Source organism: Aethalodelphis obliquidens, unplaced genomic scaffold (genome assembly GCF_003676395.1).
Source record: "Aethalodelphis obliquidens isolate GAN/ISIS:26980383/991018 unplaced genomic scaffold, ASM367639v1 scaffold13, whole genome shotgun sequence".
NCBI lineage: Eukaryota > Metazoa > Chordata > Mammalia > Artiodactyla > Delphinidae > Aethalodelphis > Aethalodelphis obliquidens.
Genome location: NW_020837957.1, coordinates 1,476,635 through 1,494,404, shown reverse-complemented (window position 1 = coordinate 1,494,404; position 17,770 = coordinate 1,476,635). Strand labels below are relative to the sequence as shown.

The following is a 17,770-nucleotide window of genomic DNA, read 5'->3' as shown; positions in this document are numbered from 1 at the left end:
GAGCTTATAATTGTTTGCATATGTTTATTATTTTATTCCAAGAATATTACTCTATGACCATTAAAGAAAATTTGGAAAACAGGAAAATGGGGCAGTGAGGGGAATAATCACTCAGTCTATATATTATTATTTCTTCCCTATCACCTTCATGCATGGATCTTTTTCTACATAATTTTCATTTAGATTGTAATTTCAAAGGGGACTTCTTAGCAATTTTAACTGCTCTTCACTGAGTGATGGTTCCTGCATCAAGTTCCTCTGTTCTCAAGAAAAATTGAGTAGCAGTGATTCAAAAACATTTTAAAGTACCAAGGGACATTACTATTGAGAAATATAGAATTTTGGAACCAAAAAAAAAAAAAAAATCAGCACTTGAAGAAAGAATGAGTAATGCAACCCCTCATTTTATGGATGAGGGTGCATAAGCTAGTAACGAGCTGGCAGCAGCCTCTGCTAGAGCAGAGACCAGGGCCCTTTCCATTAAATCCACTGTAAATAATGCCATAGCGACCACTGCTTCCCACCCAGCACAGTTTCTGTGAGCTTGGATTGTATATCTTCACTCTCCTTAGAAAGATATATAAGGATAAGTTCTGTGTACAATGGGTGCATAGCAAGATGATTAAGGCCCAAATAGGCTTTGATGAGGACGACCCTCCCCAACCAGAAACTCAAACCTGCCCTACAATACAGCTCAAACAGGAGGGAAGGGAAAAATCTCCAGTCTTTGCTTGACGTCTTTACTCAAATTTTGACGTATCTTTATACATCCAAATTAAGATAGTTTATTTCATACCCATCAAATAAGCGAAAACTAAAAATACTTTCAATACCAAGAGCTGAAAAAGGTGAGGAGCAACAGGGACTCATATACTGTAGGCGGGAGTTCACACTGGCACAAGGCATTTGGGGTGCAATTCAGCAATATCTAGGTAAGATGAAGACATGCACACCATACCGTATTCCTAGGTATAGAGCCTAAAGAAATTTCCCCACATGTTCACAAAAAAAAAGGTCAAAATTCTTCACAGCAGCATTGCTTATAATACAGAAAAAAAGGAAAACAGGAGAAGGAGTACTTTCGTTGTGAAATGGTCACATAGTAGAATAGTTACCGCACAACAGCTAAAATAACTTCCTAGATTAACACGCAATTCCTATATTAACAAGGCTAAATAACAAAAGCATAATATTGAGCTAAAAAGAGCAAGCTGTGGAAGGTCAGGTACAATAAGTTACTATTTACATAAGGTTTAAAAATCAGCAAAGTAATAACATGCATCATTAGTGGATTTATACATCCATAGCAAAAGCATAGAAACATGCATAGGAATGAAAAAACATTATATTTAGTTGAGAGATTATCTCTGGAGAAGAAAAGAAACAGGATTTAGGAAGGGAGGTTCAGCTGCTTTATTTCTTTAAAAAATCTGAAGCAAGTATGGTAAGATGTTTGAAAAAGAATTTGTCAATTTTTTTTCTGTTTTTTCTGTATACTTAAGATATTTCAAAATTGAAAACAGAAAACAAAGCATGATGGATTGGCCATGTATTGGTATCTGGGTATCCAGGAGTCTGAGGAGGTAGAAATAACAATGGTCCATCCACAATTTGGGGCACTTTAACAAGTCTAATGGCCATCACAAACTCCTTTGTATCCCCATGTCCAAGCACAGTGCTTAGTCAAAAGTAAATACAGACTAAATGTTAATGAATGAATGAACCAACAAGTGAACAAATAAATGACCAAATGAACTGAATGGGTTGTTACACATGTCTTTGATTAATATAAATGGAAAAAAAATAATTATTGCTACTAATTTGAAATTCAAACTATTTCTACATATGGGTCAATGTAGGGTTCTTCTTAAAGGCATCATTAGTAGAAAAAAAAAAACTGAAAACAAGTACACAAAGTAACGTTTGAAGATTTTTCTATCCCTAGAATTCACTGTTTTTTCCGTATCTCAGAGGCACCCACTGAACACTCATCACATTCTATTCATCTAAAGGAGCAGAAGTTCATTGTCATAACAGACCCCAGGATATGACCAACAGCCTGAAATATATATAAGCTGTAGGGTAAATGCATTGATTAAAGCACTCTTCTGAGCCTTCTGTAAAGAATTCTCCGCATTTCTCTGCCCTGTTTACCAGGTGCATTAGGATTCTAAGTCATGCTGTCTTCACTACTGGAAGTTGTTCCCAACCTGTCCTCAAAATGCTAGAATGTAACAAAAAGCTGCTGCCAGTGTGATCACTGTGATTTCAAATTCCTGACCATTATAGGGGAATATACAGACTCAGTGAAACCAAGCAGAAATTCACTACCATACATTTTCGCCATTATTTTTTTCACAAAAATTCAGTTGAATTTTAAAAGAACCAAAATAAGATACATGATATATTCACCCAAACCCAGTAATTAAATCCGAAAAAGCAGTTTAAAATAATGTAAGCAAAGAGACTAATTTCAGAAACTACCACAGACCTCCACTCTCTGAAATGAGGTGGATGTTTTCTACTTTCTTCTTTACGTTATCAAAATATTAATTTACTTTTAAATATAATCCTGGAGCTTCCTTCAAAATACCTTTTCCATGAAGCAGGGGCATGTATTCATAGTGTCTCTTTAAAGTTTAACAAAAGAAGGATTCAAATGGAGTTACCTCCACTCTACAAAAGTCTTTTTTCAAATGTGTAACAGGATCTTACTGCAGTCACTAGGTCTGCTCTCCACACAAAGAAAGGCTGGAAGACATTTGTGTTAGGCTTCTGGAGTTAAAAATGAAGAAGCCTTTTCCTTTCCATCAGTTCTTTTTTATTAATAAGGTGGCCACACGAAGCCAGAAATTATAACCATCTGCTTTAGCCATCAAATGCAGATTCAAAGGCCTAATGATAAAGTGACCTCTTTATTAATAGCAGAAAGCGACAAGTGGCCATTTTCTCAGAGCATGCAAGGAAATAAATCAATCCATAAGTTCAGGTTGATGGTCCACCTCGGCAAGACTGCCTCTTATTTCTCTTCTCTTCGGCCTTCATATTTGTAATCGCCAGGAAAACAAAAGCAGAGCTCCGGAATACCTCTCCCAGGAGTTTTGTTTACCTGGGCTGTCGAGATGCCACCTATCTGAAGACACTCTCTTTTATTTCTCCCCGTCACAAAAGCATCATTGCACGCACTGCCCAACCATGGGGTAGTAACATGGGACTTATTTCCTGAGGTGATTAAGCCTGAATCAAGGCTTGAAACAAAGGTGTGTGGGAAAGCCACAGATCTGCAGGAGGAACAACAGTAGAGTCACTGCGGCTGTATTTTAGGGTTTCGATAACGTAGCCCTATGTTTTGTTTAATTCATATATTAGAATTTTAATTATCAAGTTGCAAAATTATGGTGGCTTTCATTTGAAGTGGGTTTTACCGACCTAACCTTGTAGGGCAGACAGAAGTTCTTTGTTTCATTGCCAGAGGCATGGAGACGCCAGCATGGCAGCATCCATGCCCTCTGCCTCAGAGCCTTCTGGCAGGAAGCCTCCATCACCACCACCTAGACTCTGGGGGATGAATCTCCCTGGCCCTTATCCAAGGGGCTTTAGTACTGGAAGGACCAGAAAGACCTCTTTATAAACCTCATCTTTCTCCTAACTCAATCCATAGGCTTGAACCCTGAAAAACAGCAAAAGAGTGAACCAGGGGCTTCCCTGGTGGCGCAGTGGTTGAGAGTCCGCCTGCCGATGCAGGGGACACGGGTTCGTGCCTCGGTCCGGGAAGATCCCACATGCCGCGTAGCGGCTGGGCCCGTGAGCCATGGCCGCTGAGCCTGCGCGTCCAGAGCCTGTGCTCCACAACGGGAGAGGCCACAACAATGAGAGGCCCACGTACCACAAAAAATAAATAAATAAATAAATACCCATAACCCCACGGCAAGCAATCAGCACCTCTGAACTGCTGGCACCTCCTGCCCCACTCCCTGGCTTCTTCTCTCCTGGGTTTCCCCTCACTGATTCCCTCACTCCTGACATACTGGAGAAGGCAGTTCCAACAGTCCAGGTAGAAAAAGACCTCCGCAGGGCTGTGGAGGTGAGGCAAGAACACTGGACTGAGAGTTCAACCAGAGACCCTTGGGAGTCAACTTGAAGCGAACATAAGGGAACTCCACCCACCTGTACCCTCACCAAAAGGAACTTCTGTCTCACCAACCAGCACTCAACGTGCACCACTGCACAAGGAACGTGAGAGAGAAGAACGCTCCTGTACCAGCCAAAAACCACAGATCCACCCTAGAAACTGATGGACGGTGGCTTGGCCTCCAGGTCACCCCTCCTGGGCCTGAGGTCAGGAATGCAAGAATCCTTGCTCCACAGTAACAAGCTGTGACTTGAGGGGTGTAACTGAACTTCTCAAGGCCTCACTAGCCTTCCCCAAAGAATAAGAGAGCAAGGCTCAGTCGTGTCAGAAGTCCTTCACAGCCTTGGCCTTCTGTAATGTTCAACCATTTCCTTTATCTGTTGCCTCAGTTTCCTCAAGTATAAAATCATGCCGTTGGAGTGGATGGTTTCAACGTCCTCTACAGCACTGAGGCTCTATGATTCAGCCAATGAATCTGGATCACAAGCAAGGATTATTCTATTAATCTCAGTGGCCCTTTCTCTGCCAAATAATGATAGGAATGTGCTTCAGCTGAATGCCGCCACCCGAGCTACCAGTCCAGCTGGTTGGGAAACATACAACGACTTCTATCTGCCCGCTTGCCCACACGGAAATCTTCAAACAGATACGGGATGATTAATAACATCTTTAATAGGGGCCCCACCTTGACATTAAATCTTGGGCTGAGGTTATCAAAAACAGCAAATACACAAAGAACTTACAGCCTTGAGAGCAAGCCAGAGAGAGAGACAGTGACTGTGCAGGTGGCTGGGAGGAAAACTGACATGAATTACAAAGAAAAGGTGCATCGAGTTAATAAAATATAACTGTGGTACTGGGGCTGGGGGTTGAAAACAGATGTGAGGGGCAGTCCACCTCAGCACCATGAGGGATGAAAGCAAGAGCCACAACATTTCTCAAACACACACACACACACACACATTCTTTCAAGTAAAGCCTATGAAATTCACTACGTTGGCCCAGGGGCGTGGGTTGTAGGAGGGACACTGTAAAGCCAAAAGCTGATCAGACACAGCCCCTAAAATCCAGTTTTCCAGAAGGAATTTGAAGCTAAGTAAGTAGTGTGAAGGGGAGGGGTGTGTGTGTGGCAATTTTCATACTGGAGAGGGTGCTGGACATAAAGACTCTAAGATTAAGGTCCACCTTCATGATCTTTTACAGTTATTAACTCCCTAAACCAAATGCCTCATCTATAAAATGGACATTACTAATGTTCAGTCTATCAGAAAACAGATTTTTAAAGTGTGTACAACACACACAGTATTTGGGATGACACAGCAGACACTCCAAAAAGCAGGAACTTATTACCAAGATGCATGTAGGTGTCAAAGAGCAGAAAGCAATAGCTGGTCAATCCAGAGAGATAAAAAGAAATCCAAAAAGGACAGGCAGTGACAACCTAGGCAACATGGTGCGTCAAGGGCTGGAACAGTAGCTACAAGAAAGCGTTCAGCACCATCACTTCTAATAAATGTCTATTGAAGTTAGGAGGAAATAAGCAGATTGCCAGATGAGTGGTAAACTATGACCCAATGTATGTTGAGAGAGAGAGACACAATAATGTAAAGCAAAGGAAGAGAGACATATTAAATACAAAAAGTCATTATCACTAGGTTTGGATACTGGGCTATTTCAAGGGTTTTTGTTTATCAATATTTTCTAAATAGCTTTTTATAGACATCAGTTTTTCTTATTTCAAAATTAATAAAAGTTGTAAATTAAACATTTATAACATGCTTTGAGAAGTAGCTATGGCGGGGAACCTGAAGTCCTGGAGAAGATGGCTGACATTCTGAGATTAGGGCTGTGTTCTAACTATTCAAAAGTTGTTATCACATATATGGAGAATCCCAGTCAGTCAATAAATGTATGTGGAGGGCCTTCTTAATTCAAAAGCATGACATTAAATAGTTCAGGAAAGGGGCTTCCCTGGTGGTGCAGTGATTGAAAGTCCGCCTGCCGATGCAGGGGACATGGGTTTGTGCCCCAGTCCGGGAAGATCCCACATGCCGCGGAGCGGCTGGGCCCATGAGCCATGGCCGCTGAGCCTGTGCGTCCGGAGCCTGTGCTCTGCAACGGGAGAGTCCACAGCAGTGAGAGGCCCGCATACCGCAAAAAAAAAAAAAAAAAAAAAAAAAGTTCAGGAAAAATAAATAAATTCCCAAAAGCCCCAGTCTCATCAGGGAACTAGACATGCCCACATAAAATTATAACTCACAATGCAAGGTGCACCAATGGGACAGTAAATTCAGGGAGGGTGATTTGAGCCAGGCCTTGAAGACCTAGGAGACTTCAGAAGGAAGGATAAGGTCACACACTTTCTGTTGCAGAGACGATTTAATTAAAAATAAGTTCCATTCTACCCACTCCACCAGGTAACAGAGAATGCATTGTATTCTGAGGAACTGAAAATCTTACAAGAAGGCGGATTGCATGACCTTCCATTTGCAATAGCTTCTTTCAGGAAAGGGAATAATTAGAATCACATAGAATGGGCCGCTTTCTTTCATTTAACAGATAACTTTAAACAGGCTTCCAAATCCCACGAACAAGCAAACTTCCTGCACTGGACTCCTACAGGGCCTAATTTTCACCTCAGCCCAATACTTCCTCAGATCCCGGCACTGTTATCAAGCTACTTAACTGCCTTCCATCCCTCATTCCCAGCCCCCAAACACACCAGTAGAATGTGAACTCCTTTTATTCTTTCATTTATTTATTCAACGATTTTCTAACACGGGCTATGTACGAGCAACGCAAAGATAAATAAGACAGCCCCAGTCTCACAAAGTTCATAGTCCAGTGACAATAACTGACTAATTAACAGATACGTCCAGCTCAATGGCTGGGACACGCACAATGTATCCAGGAGAAAGGAGAGAGGCTGTGTCTAACCAGCCAAACCCAGGCATTAAGGATTGGGGGGCGGTGAAGACAAAGGCCCTCCCTGTGGCGAAAAGCAACACAGAGAGAACAGAAAGCCATGGTCAGACCTTAAAGTGTGAGGCAGGGTGGAAAAACACAATCATAACAGGCAGCACTGACTGAGGGCTTACTGCATGTGAGGCTGACTTAATCCTCCCAATAACCCCATGAGGGAGTTCCCATAACCCTAATGTTACCGATGAGGAAACTGGGGCCACACAGGTAAAGCAACTTGAACAGTAAGGGCGGTAACTCCTCTGATATGCTGCCTATTCCTGAGGCTACAGGGGTCAGCAGGGGCTGCTCTGAGAACCCCATTAGTGTCATGCTAAGGAGCTTGGGCTTTTCCCATAGACAATGAGGAGGCAGTGAATAGTTTTAAGCAAGAGGGTGACACAGTCAGGTTGGGTACAAAAGGCTACTCCAGCAAGGTGTGGGGGACTGATGTGAAGGGCTGCGGAGACCAGATAAGAAGCTGTTGCAATATTCCCATGAGTGATCGGGTGACCTGACCTAATGGTGTAAGGAAAGAGCAGAGGGAACAGATGCAACATGCATTTGTTGGGAGACAATTCTCCGTGGGTCTCTTGAGTTTCTATACAAATCATGAGCAAAGCACTGGCTCCCTTTGGTCACAGATTATCCTTTCAAAGATGTTTGTATGGATGACAGGCTTGGAAGATACAGTCTTCCTCTGGAGCAAAGGGAAAGCATGTTTATTGCCCAATATAAAAGATGGGTTCCCTAAGCTCAGGGTTCCTGCATATATAGGTGTCATCTGGCCCTCTTCATGTTACCCTATGGGAATTGTCACCCCAAGATGCTGACACTCTGGCTACTGGTATTGTTATGAACAATAAATTCCTTTGTCTCTAACCCAGGAGTCTCATGCCTTCTGCCAGTATCCATGAAACTGGCAGACTAATTTATTTACAAATAGGGTAAAAAATCTCAAATCCCTCACAGCTGAGGATTTATTTAGGCAGGAAAATTGGTGATGGGCTAAATGCAGAAGGTGAGGGAGAAAAAGGAATCAAAGATTCCTTCAGGTGTTTTAATTTGGATGAAGTGGAGGACAGTGGTGTCACCAACTAAGATAAAATATATAACCAGTACAAGGTTGGGGCACAGGGGGCCTGGGGATTCGAGGATAAATTCAGTTTGGTGGCCTCTGAGACCTCTATGTGGACATATCTAGCAAACAGCTGGTTGATTGAGTCAAAGGGGGAGGGGCTATGTTAAAGATATAGGTATAGGGGCCATTAGCATCGGGGGTAGCTGAAACCATGAGCACGCATAAAATCCTCTATCCAACATATAAAAAGACTGCTGGACCCTCCGTGTGCCCAGGCAGAGCATTCAAAGGAGCCATCCTATTCATGCTATTCATCCTTACACTCCTTAGTGCCCAGCAGAGGGCTTGACACAGTGCACGTGCTAAATAAATGCCTGTTCAAAAACTGGCCAAACCAGACCTAGAATTAGCTTTAAAGTTGCTTCAACAACTATCTCTGTAATGCTAATCTAGATTTTCTCACATCAGGATCTCAGAGTGTCTAAATTTGTTTCACATGAAATACAGCCAGTTTCATATGCAAATAATTACAAATCTATCATTCTCTCATGTGCAATGTTCTGTTCGGAAGCAGAACACAATTCTAAGATTCAGAGTTTCATGGTCATTAAAAAGCAGTACTGTTGGTTTTCTTACTAGAGGAGAGTTCCAAGTTCTCTTAGCCACGATACCACTTCTTCATTCGTTCGTTTAAAAAAAGACTCACTGAGGACCTACTACATTTGTTCAAGGAACTGCACTAAAAGCTGTAAGGGATTTTAAAAGTATAAAATTTCCCTCCTTAAAGGAATTTACAAAAGTAGAGTGGCAGCAAATAAGCCAGACCAGAATTTAGTTCCTAGACCCACATTTAGCAATTTTATGACCTTGAGCAAGTTACTTAACCTTTATAACCTTTCATTTCCTCACGTGTGAAAAGGGGATAATAAAAAATGTGTACTTCATAAACGGTGATGAGAATTACACTTGATAATACATGTAGAGCACCTGGCATTAGTACTCCTTCAAAGTGGTAGCTAGAGTTATTACCATTATCATAAGCCAGTTGGGGAAGAAGTACTCAGAGAAAAGCCACTCACTGAGGGATCTTGAAGAACATTACAAATGCACTGAAGTGGCCTAAAGCACTAGAAATGCACAACTTTAGGAAAACAATAATAGTTAACACTACTGAGTGCCTCCTGTCTTTTAACTAATATAAACCATCCCAACACACCTATGAATGAGTAGTATTATTCCCATTTTCCAGATGAGAAAATGGACACCTACACAAGTCAGATAACTTGCCCAAGGTCACCCGGCAGACAGTGGTAGAGCAGGAAGTCAATCCAGGCTGTCTGGCTCCAGAGTCAAGGCCAATTGCCTCCTCAGGGAGAAAAGGAATGCACTTTTTACAATTTATACTTTTAAAGAAAAGAACAGGGATCTTTGGAAGCATGTACCTTCAGTCGACAACTACTAATAGTCTTCTACTCAGTATTGAAAGATGATTCATAAATATCTAAACAGACAAGTAGACTTTTCCAGGCTGGCTGCAGGCCTATTTTATAGATTCTGAAAACTGAGTAAGGAAGAGTTAATGTCTCACACTCAATACCACGTAAGGCAAAATCACAGTGCGTTAGTGTACTGACCCATGAAATCTAAACTGACTCAAAATTGAGAGGTGTGGGCCTTAAAGCTCTGAGGTACCTTTATGAAATAAAATGACTCCATTTACCAACCCTCATTTCTTACTGATCTGTTGGCTGTTCATAAACACTTCCTTGATTAGTTTAATATACCCTTCTCAAAGATGCAGAGGGTTTTTCCCCTCATTTCCATGTGAATAATGTAGCAGATGGCTAAGATGTATAGCCAAGGTGTTGGGCCACCCTGGACTTCAACCAAGTTTGTTGTTGTCGTTACTGTTGTCTCATTTTCGAAGACAGTGGAGGTGGAATACCCAATTGCCAACCATCAAGCGATGGTTCAATAAACTATGTAGACTATGCCCATTGTGTGTAACATCACACAGACATAAAAGACAACATTTATAAAGACTTGGAAAAAATAATATTTTCATGTTAAGTGAGAAAACTTGATACAGAATAGTGTATACAAGATGATCACATTTATGGAATTTTTAAATATCAATATGTATGCATACGGCAAAAGAGGCTGGAAGGAAATATATGAAAATGTTAAAAGTGATTATTTATGTTTGTAATATGAGCCTAAGGGAGATCGAATAGTTTTTCACTTTCTCAATACTCTTCTGTTTTCTTTAATGGACATAACGTTATTTGCACACTTTTAATTGCAGTAAGCAAATTAAAAAAAGAAGAAGAAGGAGAAGAAGAATGGAGAGATGGAAGAGACCAGACAGCTAATACTCTGTCTCTACTTGTCCCTTTCTTTGCTGAAAGTATTAATCTCTTTCAAGATCTATACTACTTCTTATATTTCTTAAATGTATTGAATGTTTGTTTTACAGAGAGATTAATGGATAGATGATTGATAGGTAGATAGACAGATGGATAGATAGATAGATAAAGATAGATAGATGGGTAAATGATATAGAGACAGACATATTTTACCAAAAGCATTCCAGAATGGTTCCTCTTAGAAGTATAGTCAAGACCTTGCTTCCCGGTCCACCTAGGCTGTCTCCCTCTTCGCTAAACTAACCAACTGACTTTTTAAGGTAAGAGAAACTTACAAACATCCTAGATATATAGATTCAACCTTTGAAATTCCGAATGGATGGTACAGGTAACTGATTATGTACGAACTAGTCACCATACAAACACGACAAGAAGAGTGACTTGGTCCACCCACAATTAGATACACCCTTTCTTCTGGCAGCCACAAGCAATTAATTATCAATATAAATATCAATATGACAAAACTAATGCTGCTTTTTAGAAAAGCTTATGCAAACTTAACTTTGCTGAAGGAAAAAAACCTACTCTGCTAGCCGGATATTACTAAAATTGAGTCTGGTGAAATGAGTAGAGTAGTTATACAAACTAGATAATGATCTTAATGGCTGTTTACATCTGGGAACATGCAGCATGCTCACACTACCTCATATGAAACCAGTGATCCTCTAACCACTTTCAAAACACCAGTCATAATGCAACCCAAAAAAAGAATAATAGTATGCACTTTTTTTAAAAGCACACAATTATTGAAAGAGCTTTGGGAAATTAACATAGCCCTACTGTGGAGGTCAAATTCACATGCAGTTTAAAAGGAAAACAAATCTGACATACTGAACATTTGTCATATGGCTCTCACTGACAGAGCTAAAAGGATTTCAAAGCAGAATGGAAATTGGAGTTCAGTGGGAAGTACAGATGCTTGACTACCTTTCTTTAAGGGGAGCAGAAACATTCTATTAGATCCCTGCTGCTTTGGCCAAATGAAGCCTGGTCTCCTCTGCCACTCATCCAGGACAGAGCTTCAGTGTCTTTGATGCTGGTTAAAAGAAAATTCAAACACGCTCACACACTTCATCGCTGTAAGATGTACCTCTGTGTGGTTCTCAGCCTTTACCATTATCAACTCAACAGGCCCATAAATTTTTTATAAAATAAACATGAATTAATTGGAAGACAAGGAGGCGGTGGAAAGTCAATTGCATTAGCAGTCACAAAGGAACCAGGGGATGTTTTTGTTTGGCTGTGGAGCAGCCATCTTCAGAATTTTAAGCTCTTTAAATAAGGCATCAATGAGTTTAAGAAATTAACTTTAGGTATGATCTGCGCCAAAAGCAGAAATTCTGCAATAAGACATTGTGGAGGAGAGGAAAATCTCCAGTGCCTGTTCCTCTTTCCTATTATGATCTCTGAACTTGGGCATCATCTCTTAGACCACCTGCAGAGGTCTTTTTATACTCATTTGCACAAAATTACCCCTCTGATTATGAAATCTTAAGAAACTGGGTATAGGAGAACTTTTTTGATGACAGCTTTTTTTCCTGCTTACATCCGGCCCCACTTGGCATGCAAACACCTATAGACTCTTTTTATTGTTCATAAATTTAGGTTTCCCACTGGTTCAGATAAGCAAGTCCTAAGAAATGATTCATGGTGTTGTCTTTTCTACACACTGTCCCGAAAAAATAGCCTTCAGATACTTCAATGAGGATGAATCATCAATAGGGTATGGGATAGAGGTTAAGGGCTAGGATTCTGGAATCAGATAAACCCGAGTTCAAATCCTGACTTTCTATGTCAAGTTGTGTGACCTTGAGCAAGTTCCTTAAGCCCATCATGATCCTGATACCAGTGGAGCTGTTGGAAGGATGGAATGGGATCGTTTACAAAAGGCAAATGGCAGATCTGCTACTGATAACAATAGGATTAAGAAAAAAGAGTGGGTTCAACTTCAGTCACTACATAGATAAAAGATTCTGGAGGCTGGTCTCAGCTTTACTTTTACTTGAAATTTGTGATGTAGTAACCATTCCTGGGCTGTTTCCCCAGCTGTGAAATAAAAGCTTACTGCCTCAGTGAAGCCCTAAGTTTCAAGACCTGAATATTGGGGAAAAATGCAACTTATATTGCTGTGTGCAGCCTGTATTACTCAGCAAAGCAAGTGCCTTTTCACAACCAGATCATATTCTCTTTCTATCTGCTTTTCCCACCATTAGGTATATTTTACTGCACTGTGAGCTTCTCAAAGGAAAAGGCTGTCCTACATGCTTTTTCTACCCCTAGTGTTTGTAACAGTATCTGGCACACAACAGACAACCTATAAATGTGGAATAAATTCGTCACTGAGTCATCTTAGCATCTTCCCCAAGGGTACAGGGTTTTGCACACATTAGGTGTCAAAATATGTTTGTTGAATGAATGGATGTGAGTAAAGCTGGGAGTGCCTCTTCTTAGACACTCCGCTTTCTTACTCATCTCTGAAGCCCCTGGGCCTAGGACTGAGCCTGGCACAAAGAAGAAAGCAGGATCAATGAATCTTTTTGCTCTGGAGGCACGTCAACTGGGATTAAAGCAATTAGCCTACTCATAAAAAAGTAATTGGTAAAATCTGAGTGGATTCCAGTTCCGGAAGGCCTTCTGTGTGCCTGGCACTGTGTTGGACACTTTACATATTTTCCTAACAGCCCTGGGAGGGAGGGATGATTGATACCATTCTTTAAATGAGTAAGCAAAGGCTTAGAGAGATTAAGTCACTTGCCCAAAATTGCAAAGCCAAAAAATAACAGAGCTTGGATTTAAACCCACACTTCTAGAGCCCATGCTCTTTCTATTATGTAAGACTAAGGAAGAGGGAAAAGCACCAAAATAGATGGGACCAACTTATTTGAAGTTATATGGCTTTAGGAGAGGAAGGAGGTGAAAACAACTGGTGAGTCAGTCTTAAGGAAGGAGGTTGACCAGATGGGGCCACCTGCCCCAGCCAATGATTGACTTATATGTTTGCCACTGAAACCATGTCCAGCAAGGCTAGAAATGTTGATTAGAGTCATCTGCCAAGCAGGATCATTTATCTAGGCTAGTGGCTGGGGAAAACGGCGATGCTAGCCCAATTCCTTCTGGTCATTATCTACCAGTCCAGGCCAGCCCATCAGAATACCTCAGCCTTGGATGTCAGACACAGCAGTCCATTTCCCATGTGTTCTTAGAGCCAACAAGCATAGCTCAAAAACTCCCATGTGGAAAGACCAACCACATTTTTCAGAGAGCTAGAAGGGGAGGAGAACGGATTTCAGATGAAAAAATTTAATAACCGTTAGTTTTGGAAAAATCAATTTAAGAGCAAGTCTAGATCCCATGTACTCTTCGTAGAAACAAAAAGAAAGATAACATTATTTTTAAAGCATCAGAGCAAGAGCAATGCCATAAAAAATATGGCATTTTAAGTTTTTTTTATGGTTTTGTTAAGCTTTGGCATGTGAATAATAGTACCCCTTCTATGATTAGAGGGAAAACTAACTGAACAAAATCAAGTATGTTTGAAATATCTTCTATTCTTAATAAAGTAACATCAAATAGAAACCTAGAATCTTATATATCAGTATATAGACAGAATGCTCAATAGAATTACATTTTAACTCATCTGGAAGTCCAAAAATAATTCTCCTAGAGATATTACCCTAAGGCCTCTAGTTTGAAGGCTCAAAGTATCCCATTTTAAGTACCTGAGGCGGACTCTGCCCACTCCCAACTCAAATGCCCTGGTGCTTCTCCCTCGTAGCTTGGCTGACAGCATCCAAGACTAGGGTAACATCTTACTATTACAAGAGTTTAACAGCCTGGCCAGAGTGGGCAGGGCCAAAGCTAAACAGGATGTTAGAGAGAAATTAAATCCAGATCAGCAACTAGTTGCCCTTTCTCCCTAAGTTGAAAAAAACAACAAAAGCCAAAAAGTAAAAAAATTTTAAAAAAGAAGAGGGAAAACAGAGCTCTGGATGGAAAAAGTGCTGATGTGATTTCACTATTCCTAAGCATGCCAGGAGCATAAATATAGGTAAAGCAGAGTCTTTATGTTGCCAGTTCAAGAGCATAACTAAAGAAATCAGTGTGTAAATACATCCATGTGCGAACTATTCCTTTAGACCACTAAAAAAAAGGCAAGCAAAAGTCCAAGTACTGCTGGAAAACTTTGGGTTGCTTTTGTGTAAAATTTATTCTGGTAAGCCTTGCAGTTATCTGTCTTTGCACATTGTTTTTTTTTTTAAAAAAGGAACTTTAAAGGTAGAACCTCCAAACCCACGCCTGACTTCTCTTGACTCGTCACCTGTCTCATAGTAGCCACCACTTCTCTGGGCAAAGCAGAACCCTGACCTCTGGGAGCTTCTGCTCAGGGGACCTGGAACCCTACAAAACAAAGCAACCCTTCTTCCCCAGGGCAGCACTCTACATTGTTTAAAGACCATTTTCATGCCTTCTCTCTTCCCGGCTTGCTCTTTTCTGGACATACTTGGTTTGTCACCAATCTGTCCACCACACACTCAGAAAAAACAGAAGCACCAAAACCTTTCCACCCAGCCATTCCATTTCACTTATGCTCACAATCAAGCAGTTATTGTAAATGGTCTAACTACTCATCCCTGCCCCAATCCAACATCGTATTTAGGTGGATTAATATTGATAATGAAAGTACGATCTTTTCCTAAGTGCCCATTGTCTGCCAGGAGTTGCATTAGCTATAACAGAAAATAGATATAGATGGTTCCGCTATAACAGAAAATACTAGTTCTAAAAAATCACCACACTATGCAAAATCATGAAATAAAAACCACACAGCTTATTGGAAAATAGGATTGGGGACCACCACTCAAAAACTTTTATTAGTGACACAGAATAAAAGATAGGAATCAAATAAACACAGTAGCATAGTATTGCATGTTAAATGGTTGACATACATTAAGAATGAATACGGGGCTTCCCTGGTGGCGCAGTGATTGAGAGTCCGCCTGCCGATGCAGAGGACACGGGTTCGTGCCCCAGTCTGGGAAGATCCCACATGCTGCGGAGCAGCTGGGCCTGTGAGCCAAGGGAGCTGCAACGGGAGAGGCCACAGCAGTGAGAGAACCGCGTACCACAAAAAAAAAAAAATGAATACGACACTTTATCTTGGGAAAGACCTGAAGTTTGCTTGTGTAAGTGGGTGCTGGAAGGGTTGCCGCTTGTGAGTTATTGAGAAGTGGTGGAAGGAGGGTTATTGGAAATCAGACAGAAAATTGTAACACCAGATGTGGAGGGGTGTGGCTCGGAACACACGTGGTGAACTGTGTTCACCGTGTGAACCACGGAGCCGGTAGGTGTCTGAGGTGTGTGTTCTACATATTCCTACACAGCTCACTTCTGCTGGGCGCAGTTTTCTGAGTTCACCTAGCACTTCTCATGGATAAAATCCATCATAAACAAACGCGAAATCTGTATTATCCTCAAATTTTTCCCTAATATATCAATCAGGCTGGAATAAATTTGTGTTTTTAAAACAAGTGTTACAGCAGAACTGACTGTACTTTATCTCACTGAATCCTAATGCTACCTTGAAAGACAGGTAGTATGAACTCCATTTTCCAGAAAAAGAAACCGAGGCTCAGAGAGGTTACGTGGTTCCCAAAGCCACATCATTCGTGATACGTAAGTTGCAAGGATGGGACCAAGACCTGCCAGCTGTCTCCTCCACCACTTTATCCCCTAAAGGTGCCACCTTTTCTTTTTTTTCGTTTGGCAACTAGTGCTGAGTAGGAGGTACCCTCACTCCTCTGGGTCAAAATTCTAAGATTAGAACCTTCTCTGCTTCCTCCACTCTTACTGTATTTGTCAGCCCCACAGTGATGGGAAGTTCAACGGCAGTATCTATGTCTGCAGCAACACCATGTCCCCTAACTTAAGCTATGAGTTATTCATCCAAAGATAATTAATCTTCTTAAGTATTTGTGTGTGTGTCGGTTGGGGGGAGGCATCTCTAAACTTATTGCTGTGAAACTCACCAGTCAAATTCAACAGAATTTCAGCAGATTTCATGGAGCCTAAAGATTCACTTTCTGGCTTTTTTATTTTCGCAGTCTCTCTTCTAGGGAGCTTGTATTCAAGTTCCTCATCGAGGGAGAAAAAACTGTCTTACTCCATAAAATGACTGTTGTGTCTGACAAGACACTCCTGTCCTTGGAACCCTTCCATGGATCCACACTGCCCTTAGGATCAAATCCAAGCTCCCTGGCATGGCCTGCTAGGCTCTCCCTGATCTGTCCCCAGACTATATCTCAAGCCACACCTCTGTCCACTTGCCACCTCCACATTGCCTGCTCCAGACAGACTGGATGACTTTCAGTTCTCCCCATACTTCATGGTTCCTCACTTCCAGGCTCTACACATTATTCTTCCTGCCTGGAATACTTTTCATACCACCCATCACATCACCCTGACTCTGCCTGTTCAATGCCTATTCCATCTCCAGATCTCAGCTTCAATGCCCCTTCCTTCTGGAAGCCTTCCCTGGTCCTAACGGGGTTAGGAGTCCCTCACAGGTGCTCCCATAGCTCATCACACCTTCCCTATCATGGCTGCTAGCCCACTTTACTAGAATGACTCGTGTATTTGTCCAATTCCCTCATAAGACTAAGCTCTGTGAAGGCAGGATTGGTGTCTGGCTTGTTAAATGAAAAACACGAATGAATGCATGTGCATGACATAGCATGAACGAGCGTTCGTGTGACCCACACGTGCCATTCTATGGAACAAATGGGGAATCAAGCAAAGGATCCAAGAGAACAAATGCACCTGCCATTGCCACATAACTAGCAAAGAGTGGAACATTCATTCATTCATTCAAGTTGTAGCAACTCCTATGTTCCAGGCACTGGGTGCACAGCAGTGACCAAATCAGACAGAAACCCTTGCCCGGGAGCTCACATTCTAGTGGTGGAAGGACAAACAATAAACCAAATAAATAAATAGGATATACAATCCATTAGCCTATCAGTTTATCAGATGGTGATGATACTATGAAAAAAATAAAGCAAAGAAAGGAGAGAGGTAGGGCCTCCCTGAGATGGTGTCCTTTGAACAAAGACCTGGAAGAGGTGAGGGAGTGGTCCGGGTTGGTATCTGGCCTTCAGGCAGAGGAAATAGAAA

General features: G+C 41.4%; 1 protein-coding gene across 1 annotated transcript in view; it reads right to left on the bottom strand.

Moving 5' to 3' along the window:
- ROR1 (ROR family WNT receptor 1) overlaps window positions 1-17,770 on the bottom strand; it is a 416,524-nt gene that overhangs the window by 345,309 nt on the left and 53,445 nt on the right. The gene's annotated exons all lie outside the window — the stretch shown is intronic.